The 9762-nt window shown below is 48.6% G+C and overlaps 1 protein-coding gene across 1 annotated transcript in view; it reads left to right on the top strand.

Moving 5' to 3' along the window:
* Positions 1–2853: 2853 nt before the first annotated feature.
* NACC2 (NACC family member 2) overlaps positions 2854–9762 on the top strand; it is a 55383-nt gene continuing 48474 nt past the window's right edge. Inside the window, exon 1 of the mRNA XM_014257956.2 lies at positions 2854–2961. The gene's annotated coding sequence lies outside the window, so the exon portion shown is untranslated. The remainder of the gene's footprint in view (positions 2962–9762) is intronic.

The raw sequence follows: 9762 nt of genomic DNA, 5'->3' as shown, positions 1-9762 counted from the left end.
ATTATGGAAAATGTTGCCTGGTTTGTTTCCTCTACTCACTGAACCAATCTTTCGCATTAAAATCAGCAGAGTAGTAAATAAACATGTTTTCTCTAGCCCTGGAGCCATTCCGAGACATCAAATGGTACTTAAGAAATGTTTCTTTCTCCATCACAGAACACTTTTAAAATGTCCATGGCTGAAGGGAGGGAGGATGCTCCTGGACTGGAGCATTAACAGCCTCTGCTGTCTCTCAAAGCTGGGGAGGCCCTGGGCGAGTCACAGAGCTGGGGTTTTCTCTCCTGTTGGAGCACTGGTGGAGTTTTCCATCCCCCCATGGGTGTGGATTTCCTGAGCCCCTCAGCGAGGTGCTGGGGCTGCCCAGCCCCACATCCCCGTGCTGAGCCGGAGCACGGAGCTCAGGGAAGCACCTTGGGACAGCAGGAGCTCGCTGAGCCGCATCCTTGGAGCACAGGATGCTCAGGGAGGGACAGGGGGACACTGCTGGCCACCCCACAGGGATGTTTGACCCCGAGGAGGTGCTTTGGGTGTCTCCTGTGCCAGGGAAGTTCTTGCAGGAGATATTTCTCGTATTTCACCTTTCCCTTTTTGTTGCTCCACGCCCTGTCCAACCTGGCCTTGGACATTTCCAGGGATCTGGGGGCAGCCACAGCTTCTCTGGGCACCCACCCTCCCAGGGAAGGATCCCCAAATCCCTTCTCACCCTGTCCTCTCCCAGCTGCAAGCCATTCCTCCTTTTCCTATCACTTCTTCCTGCCGAGCTGATGTTGAGATGCTTCCATGAAAGCCGAGGAAGGGGAGCTGGGGCTGTCACACTGAAGGGTTGTATGGCTGCTCTGCCTCAGAATGAGCTTTGGGGACATATTTCTCATGCATCATTTCTAAAAAAAAAAAAAACCAAAAAACAACCAAACCCGAATTTATCTTCAGCAGAAAAGCAAATGTGTTTGTCCTGACCTGACACTGTTTTTTTAAAGTGTCAAGTGCTAATGAAATTCCTCAGCCTTGAGCAGTTCTAGGCATTCAATGCTGATTTTTAAAATATGGGGATATTTTGCTGCAGATTTTAAGGCAGCCTCGAAATGATGAATGTTCGCGAGTGCGAGAGGAAAGAAACTTCCAGATTCAAAGAAGTTCTGACATAATCTCGCATGCAAAGCAGACAGCAAGAGGCTCCTGCTTTAAAGAGGTTTTTTGTTACTCCTTTGAAATTCCTTTAGCAGACGTAAGGCCAACGCTGCACTTTCATCATGCAAATTTGCTGATTTTAATATTTTGGGCTCAGGGAGGCAACAAAGCAAAAGGATTTTTTTATTCTTTTAGGCTATAGGATGAAATTTGGGATGGAAATGTGTCCACAAGGCTCGAGCAGTTCCCCCTCAGATTACTCTGCTTTTTGTGAGGCTTTAAAGGCTTTTTCTGCAGGAGGAGGGTTTGGAAAAGGAGCTGTGGGTCAGCACAGGGCATCTCCCTGTGACATCAAATCTGGGCTGGGATAAAGGCCAAAACTCCAGTGGCTTTTCCAGAGCATGGAAGTTCATTACATTATGAAATAATTGAGGTAATAAAGGTAAATAATAATAAATAACAGGAATGAGATTAAATGAAAAAGAAATATTAAATGAAGTGAAAAAATAAATGATCAGGTAAAAAAAGAAATGAAAAGGAAATAAGGAAATGAAATAAAAAAGAAAAATAAAATTAAACAAAGTGTAAACTGAGGAAATAAAAGGAATTAAAAAACTGAAAGAGCAAAAGGAAATTATAAATATAAACAGCAAAAAAGAAATAAAATAAAATAAAGAATAAAATGAGATTAAATATTAAGCAATAGTAAAAAGAGATAAAAATAAAATAGACTAAAATAAAAATAAAATATACAAAAGTAAAATAGAAATAAAACAAAAGTTTTAAAAAATAAAATAGACTAAAATAGACTAAAATAGACGCAATAAATAAATAAAATAAAATAATATTAAAATAAAATAGAATGAAATGTCATAAAATGTAAAATAAATAAAATAAATAAAATAAAATAAAACATAAATAAAATAAAATGTAAAATAAAATAAAGAAAATAAAATTATTAAAATAGAATAGAATAATATGAAATAAAAATGAAATAAAATGAAAAAAATACAATTAAATAAAATGAAAATAAAAAATAAAAAATGAAAAATAAAAAATAAAAAAAAATAAAAATATAATAAAATAATAAAAATAAAAAAGTAATAAAAATTAAAAAGTAATAAAAATAAAAAGTAATAAAAATAAAATAAAATAAAAAATAGAATAAAATAAAATAAAAAAAATAGAATAAAAAAAAATAGAATAAAATAAAATAAAAAAAATAGAATAAAATAAAATAGAATAAAATAAAATAGAATAAAATAGAATAAAATAGAATAAAATAGAATAAAATAAAATAAAATAAAGTAAAATAAAATAATAAAATAAAATAGAATAAAATAAAATAATAAAATAAAATAAAATAAAATAAAATAAAATAAAATAAAATAAAATAAAATAAAATATAATATAAAAAAATAAAATAAAATAAAATAAGTAGAAGCCATTGGGAGCCGGAGGCAGGAGCCCGAGCCCCGCGGGTCCCGCCCCGCTCCGGGCCGTGCCCGCCCCGCCGCGGCCCGGGGGTGGGGGGAGCGGGCCCGGGGGGGCTCGGGGGGTCCATGGCGGGTCCCCCCCCCGGCTCCCCCCGGCTCCTCCCGCGGGTCCCCCCGGGCCGGTGCCGCCCCCCGCTCCCGCCCCCGCCCCGCGGGCGGCCCTGGCGCGGAGCCGCTGCCGGTGCCGGTCCCGCCGGGCCGGGCTGTGCGGCGGCTGCCGGCGCTGCTGGGCGAGCCCAGGGAAAGTCCATGTGAGGGGCGGCTGGAACCCCTTCCTGCCCCCGCCCGGCCCCGCCGCGTCAGGCCCAGGGCAGCCTCGGGGGCCGGCGCCCCGCAGGTGAGCGCAGCCCCGGGACCCAAGCCCGGCCCCGAGCCCCGGCCCGGCCCCGGGACCGGCCCCGGCAGCGCCCGGGACAGCGCCGAGCCCGCATCGCCCCCGGGCCGGGCCCGGCCCGGCCCGGTCCGGGCTGGGCTCGGCTGGGCTGGGCTGGGGGGGACGCGCACATCGCGCCCTTCACCCACAGCCCGGGGGTCCCGGGGGTCCCGGGGGGGTCCGGGGAGGGGGGACCCGCCGGGGCTGTGACCCCCGTGGGAAGCGGGGTGTGGGGGCTCGGGCAGTTCCTGCGGCACGGGGGGGACCGGGGCTGAGCCCTCCGGGGGGCGGCGGGGCTGAGGGCGCGCTCAGGGGATAAATGCGGGCGCAGGCTCCGACTTTGGCTGCCGGGGGAGGGAAACGCTGCGGAAAGGGAGAGATTGAAATCCAAAACCCGGCCGAGCGCTGACATTGGGATTTGGGGATGGACCTCCGAGCCGTGGGGTGGCGGGGGCTCACGGGGGTCCCCCGGGACCCGGCGGGGACCCCTCTGGCGCTGCTGCTGCAGGAGCCGGGGACAGGAGTTGGGTTCGGCTGCGGGAGCGCCGCGCTCCCCTGCCCGCCGCAGCCTGCTGTAGTTACAGCGCTCAAGGACTTCTCCAAACATCTTCCCTGCCCTAGGAAAATCCAACGCCAGCGGTACATCGCGTGCTGCTCCGCCGGCAAAGTGCAGGATCGCTTCCAGCCAAGTCTCCATTACCCGCCGGCTCATTAATTTGAATATTCCCTTCTTTTTTTTTTTTTCCCCCTCTCTCCCCTCTCCTTTCCGGAGGCATTTGCGAGGCTTGTGGGCAGCTTGATGTGCTCGCTGCCTGCCAAGTGTTTGCCTCTCGCCCTGCGTAATTGAAGGGCTGGCGTGCCGGCTCACCTTCTCCAGCTGAAATATTAAACAGCAGGAGAAGCTGGGATCGGTAAACAAACCGGGATGATTGCTGCTGCTGCTGCTGCTCCGTGGGGACACTGCCACTGGGGTCCTCAGGAGAACCGGGGCTGCTCCAAAGTGCAGCATCCCAGCTCGCCTCACCCCAAATTTCCTGTTGGATTCACAGCCTGCTCTGAAATTCTGAAAGCTTTTAACTGAAAAGAGCAAAGCTGAGCTCTTGCTTGTGAGCTGACTTGCTGTGGTTTGCCCAGCTGAGGACAGCAAGGCTGTGACCTCAGGGTGAGGATGACAGAGGTGATAATGCTTGGATTTGAAGTGGCAAGTATAAAAAAAATTAGGGGTCTCATCCTCTTCCTTCTGAGAGTAAATGTCCTTCTGTGGTTATGACTGCTGTGTTTTGGGGTTTTTCCTCCTGCAGAGGCCTTTTAATTAAGGCTTCACTGGGTAAAAGCTGTCCTTTTGGGACACTGCAGGCTTGGGAAGAATTTCTGAAACTTGAAATCTGTCAAAAAATAACCTCCCAAGGCAGCTGGAATTGCAGAGAGCAGAGTAAAGCCAGGCATCAGGGCAGGAGCAGGGGGTCCCACGGGGGTCAGAGATGTGGTCTGAGTGTTCCTTGGGCTGTGGCTGTGCAGGGCAGTGGTCCCAAAACATTGTCCAGGGCTCCCCAAGCTTTTCCCAGAGCCCCACTTTGTTCTGAGAGATGGATGCTATTAGCTAAGTTGTGTGTGTTGATGCTGGATCATTTTGGAAGTGATATTTTTGGAGCCCTCTGGCAATATAAAAGCCTTTTAGCTCCCCCAGCCATGACTGTGCTTTCCTGAGGGAGCCTGCTGGAACTGGAGACAGATTTTGGCTCCTCTCGGCCGGTGCCAGTGACAGGGCAGCGTCCCCACACTCGGGGTGGGGGGGGACACGGAGCATCCTCACTGCTTGTAAGTCCAGGAAAGAAAAATCCCTTCTCCTTGAACTTGAGCCTGGCTGGAGCATCCAGGTGAGTCCCTCTGGACTGGGCTTTGGCTCAGATCCCAGTTGGAGGTGTCAGGAGGAGCGAGGCCACTCTGCAGCATTGCTGGCCAGGGAAGAAACACCAGCAGAGCTCCTGCCAGAGCCTGATCCACCCGGGGAGCTCTGGGCTGGCTCGGGAGAAACCTCCAGACTGCGCTTTCCCGGCTGGGGAAACAACCCAGCTCACCTTGGAATGGAAATATTTATTTCAGGCTGTCCTGTAGCACAGCCCGTGGTCCCTGCCCGGCCTCCTGGAGGGCTCGGGGATCTGCAGGGATGGGATCAGAGCTGGCCCTGCTGGCACAGCAGCACTGGGGTGACGTGGATTGGGGACAAACATCATGGAACAACCTGGGAAACAGTGCTGGGACTCGGCTCCTGCTTTGCTCTGTGTTTAAAAATATTCAAGCCTGACAAAATGGGGTTAGAAGGAGGATTCAAGCCATGGCTTTGAATTTTTCCAGGTTTTCTGAGCCAGCAGCTTTTCAGGTGGGGAAATAGGGTGGGATGTGCTGGGCAGAAGGGAACTGCTCCGAGACAGCTCCAGGGATGCTGAGGAGCAGGGGGGACTGCACTTGAGTGGCTTCTTTCCCCCTCTTTCCTAACCTGTCTTTGAGTTTACTTGAATGTAATGAAAGAAATAAAACCCAGGCATTCAGCTGGAGGAAATTAAAGGGAATTGTGAGTTCCCTGCCATACCTAATGGCCAGAGCGAGCATCGAGCATCGTATCTTGCTGCAATTAGGCTTCAAATCGAGCTGAGCCTGTGTTTGGCATCCAAAGAGAGCTTCCCAGCCCATTTATTCCTCATGCAGGGAAGTGGCAGCGGATCCCATAGCCCTCAGCACCCACTGGGATGGGCACACCTACAGGAGGGCGTGTGGGGTTTTTTTGTTTTATTAAATCGAGCCTGTGGAGCAATTGAGAAATAGGTGAAGCATGCTTAAAAGAGGGTGAGGCTGTTGGTTTTCTCTACCTGACTTTATTTGCAGAGTGACAGGAATTTTGACAGGCTTTGTGTCTTTTTTAGCAAATCAAGTGTCATGCCAGGTTTGCCTGTGGATGAGATCATTTGCAAAATATGTTTCCCAGCTTGCTTCAGGCATAATTCATTGTGTCAACTGCAATTGCTCATTTGCTAGGAACTGTGATTCATTAGCGGTTTATTTTTTGTTGGGGTTTTCGGGGTTTTTTTTTTTAAGTTCAATTTGTTTTTAAGCAAATGTTTGGAGGCAGAACAGGAATCTGAAAAAAGAAAAAAAAATAAATTAAATCTTACATTCTTTGTAGCCACAAATTCTGCTGTGAAGGGAAAACTTGCTAAAATGCCGTGTTCCGGGGGAGGGAGAGGCAATCCCAGGCGAGCTCCCCGGGCAGGATTGCGCTCGGGTTTGTCATGTGGTTACTCCTAAATGGGGACGGAGGTAATAAAAATCGGACTGCTGGGACAGAGGATGGAAGCAGCGTGTGCAGCTTCCTCCTTCTCCCAGCCTGGGGGAGGATCCCGGGGATTTGGGCTGGCTTGGGCAGGAGGGATGGAGGATGCTGCTGGGACAGGAGTGATGGGAACAGTTCTTTGGTGCGGTGACCAAGACCCCCCGAAAGCTGCGGGCTCAGTGGGATAAAATGAAGATGAATAGCCCTTGGCACAGGTTTTGTGCTGTGTGTGTTCCCGGGGCTGCTCGCAGCCGGCACAGTTTGGCCTCAGGCTTTTCAGAGCTCCTCACGTCAGACTTTTCACAGAATTTTGCGTGTCGAGTGCATTTTTTTGGTGCTGCGTTTCCTATGAAGACAAATATTTCAGTGCATTTTTTCCCCTAGGTGGGTGGATGGGAGGGGGCAGGAATCGCAGCCACAAACTACCCTGCTCTAGCAAACCAGCCTGTATGAGCTGAATAAATTGATACACTTTTCACCAAAAGATTGATTTTATTTCTTTTTCCATAAAGCTTCAAAGTGATTATGAAATGTACGTTTAAGCATAAGTAACTTGACAGGTTTGTTTTTTTTTCCCCCGTGCAACAGTTCTCTATAAAGCACTCTTAAAATGTTTTTTTTTTGGTTTTTTTTTTTTTCCTTGAGTATTTGCGCATTATTTCTGGTTTTTAACCGATAAAAGATTTTTACGAGCCAGGAAAAAATTGGGAAAGGGGGAGAGAGAGCACAGGAACGTGGGGAGTCTGCTGACTTCTGGCGCGCCGGCGCCGTGCCCAGGCCCTGCCAGTTTGCAGCGGAGCCCAGTGCCAGGAGCCAAGGGCAGCAGAGCGTGAGCAGAGGGAGGTGGCTCCATCAGAGTGACCATATATAGTCACTGGGACCAGATTAAACACTTCACCTCCCCGGTGTCATCCCCACGGCCATAAAGCCATTAGCAGCATCTATTCATCATTCATTAAAACAGCAGGAGAAAATTCCTCTTTTTCCCCAGCCCGCAGCATCTCCTTGGTGGTTCCTGTGGACGCATCAGCTGGGGGAGAGCAGGCAGGTGTTTTCCATCCCTGAGGGGGGGCTGGGGCTGCAATCCAAGGATTGGAACCCCCAAGGAGCTGTGGGTTCAGTGGGGCTGAGGGTGAGCTGGAGAAGGGTCCTGCCTGCGGGTGCCGGTGCTGGCTCCGCTCCACACGCGCGTTCCTGCCGTGGTATCCACTGGGAAGAAGCATATGGCAGCCTGGGATATATATATACATTTTGTGTGGGGGGACATGTTTTACATGCCAGTTCTCCCTGTCATAGGACAAACATTTACTCTTGGATTATATGAAGCATTAGGGAAGCAGGAGAGAACATCAATCCTTGCAGGGAGGCTGTAGGAGACGCTGGGCAGTGGTGACACGGCAAAAGGGGTGATAATGTTTTGGCCCTCCTGAGCTTTATGGGGTTGTGCTGCACAGTTTTAACGTGAGACATAAATAAAAGGTTGGTGTTTCGTGGTGTGTCATGCAGAAGGCAATGGCCAGGTGCCCAAAGGAGATGGGCAGTGAGGGTTTATACATTTGAAGGTGGATGAAAGGATTTGATTTCCAAGGGAAGAGGCAGATGGGGCTTGCTGGGAGATTTCCAGTGGGATGCATGAGCCTGGCTGCCCTGTGGGAGTACAGACCCCTCCTGGCACAGGCACTGCTCCATGGCTGAGGTCCTGTGGGATGAAATTCCCCCAAGCAGGAGGAACCTCTCTCCATAGGTGCCCCTTCACTGGAAACCTCCCCCAGCACTGCACCAGCTGCACCAACCTTGAAGGACTAAACCTGAGTGGATAATCTGCATTTTGGCTGTTCTGTTGTGGCTGGAATCACATCCTCATGACAAACTTGGCGATTATGATTTCCTAATGGGCATAAGGAGGCTTTGAGTCCCTCTGACTGGATCTTCTCCCTTCTAAGAAGTTCTGATGGACTGGGAAGGAAAACTTTGTGGGTTTTGCATCACCCTTGCAGCTGCAGCTTGGCCTCAGGGCAGGTGACAGAACCATCTCTCACTCATTTCTACAAACCAAAGTTGTTTAAAACTTCATCTGTCTGCTCTCCAATTATCTGCTCCTTCTGTGTCTCCATTTATCCATGCTAACATCATCAATACATGCCCATGCTTAATGAAACATTATTGCCTAGGTTTAATTGTCTTCTAATTAAGTAAAATAAAATTTTGCACAGTGGTTGCAACAGCATTTTTCCTGTCTGGGAATTCTGCTGTGCCTGAGGTACCTGAGCCCAGGGAGTGGTGACAACCACAGTGGTGCCATTCCATGGAGAAGGGGATGGACAGCAGCAGCAGCCTCCTCCCCTGAACCTGCTGCTCCTCTCTGTCACCCTGGTTAAATTAGATTAATTGCCAGCAGCTTTTTGTTTATTGGATAAACCTCTGCATTTGGTAAAGCTGCTGGGATTGTTGCTTCAGCACCAGCACATCCCCCCTGTAAGACACAAGGTGGGGTCGTGCTGAACACCTGGGGAAAGGTGCCCCTGTTCCAAGACAGGGCATGCAAGTGTAGGGTGGATTTTTGACTCTTGTCTGAGCACAGTTTCTACTCTTAATGCATCATTAACATGGTTTTCTGCATTTCATTCAGCTCCCATTACAGCACTCAGTTCCGTCTGTTAATTTTGGTATGTTGATATTTTTGTTGTCAGCAGTTTTTTTTGGTTTTTTTCTTTTTTGAAGCATATAAAAACCATTAGTGTGAAAGAAGATTAAAAAGATACATTACAATTAAAATGTTAATGAAATCGGCATCGTACAACTTTTGAAACCATTTAGGCATTAATCTTTCTTGGTCTCATGTCCATTAACTCGGGCGATTCTTATTCCACACTGACCCCTGCTGAGAGAGTCGTGCTATAATTGGATTTTAAGAACTGGGGGGGAGAAAAGGAGGGAGAGAGAAAAGCCTTGGAAGAAAAGGGGGAGTTGGGAAGGTTGTCTTCACTTCCTGCGTGGTGTCCACGGAAATGAACCCAACAGAAGGCAGCCCTGTCGCTCCATCACTCCGCAGTGTGTGTTCTCCCCAGGTGATGCCTGGGAATGTGGGAATGCCGGGGTCACAGGCTGGGGCAGAGCCCTGGGAAGCTCCTCCTGGGCTCCTCCTGGGCTCTGCCTGCCCCTGTGACCTTGGGCAGGACACGAGCACCGGGCTCTGCTCCGGTTGATCCCAGTGTAACGTGAGCAGGGCCGGAGCGGGATGGTGAGAAGCCTTTTTAGGGCTCTGGGAGGAAGGGAATGGGAGAGCAGCAAGGAATCGTTTGTCATTATTGCTTCAGCTTTCCCCAGTTCCTCCAAAATAGTATTTCTGCATTTTATCTGTTTGGGTTTGTGTTTTGTTTTTTTTTTAAGAGGCTCTTTTTCAGCTTACACAATATTTGAATTGGGACCAGCCCCCC

This window comes from Pseudopodoces humilis, chromosome 22, assembly GCF_049639895.1.
Source record: "Pseudopodoces humilis isolate 2021_Gansu_Grassland_sample_001 chromosome 22, ASM4963989v1, whole genome shotgun sequence".
Classification (NCBI taxonomy): Eukaryota; Metazoa; Chordata; class Aves; order Passeriformes; family Paridae; genus Pseudopodoces; species Pseudopodoces humilis.
This window is presented reverse-complemented; position numbering and strand designations above follow the sequence as displayed.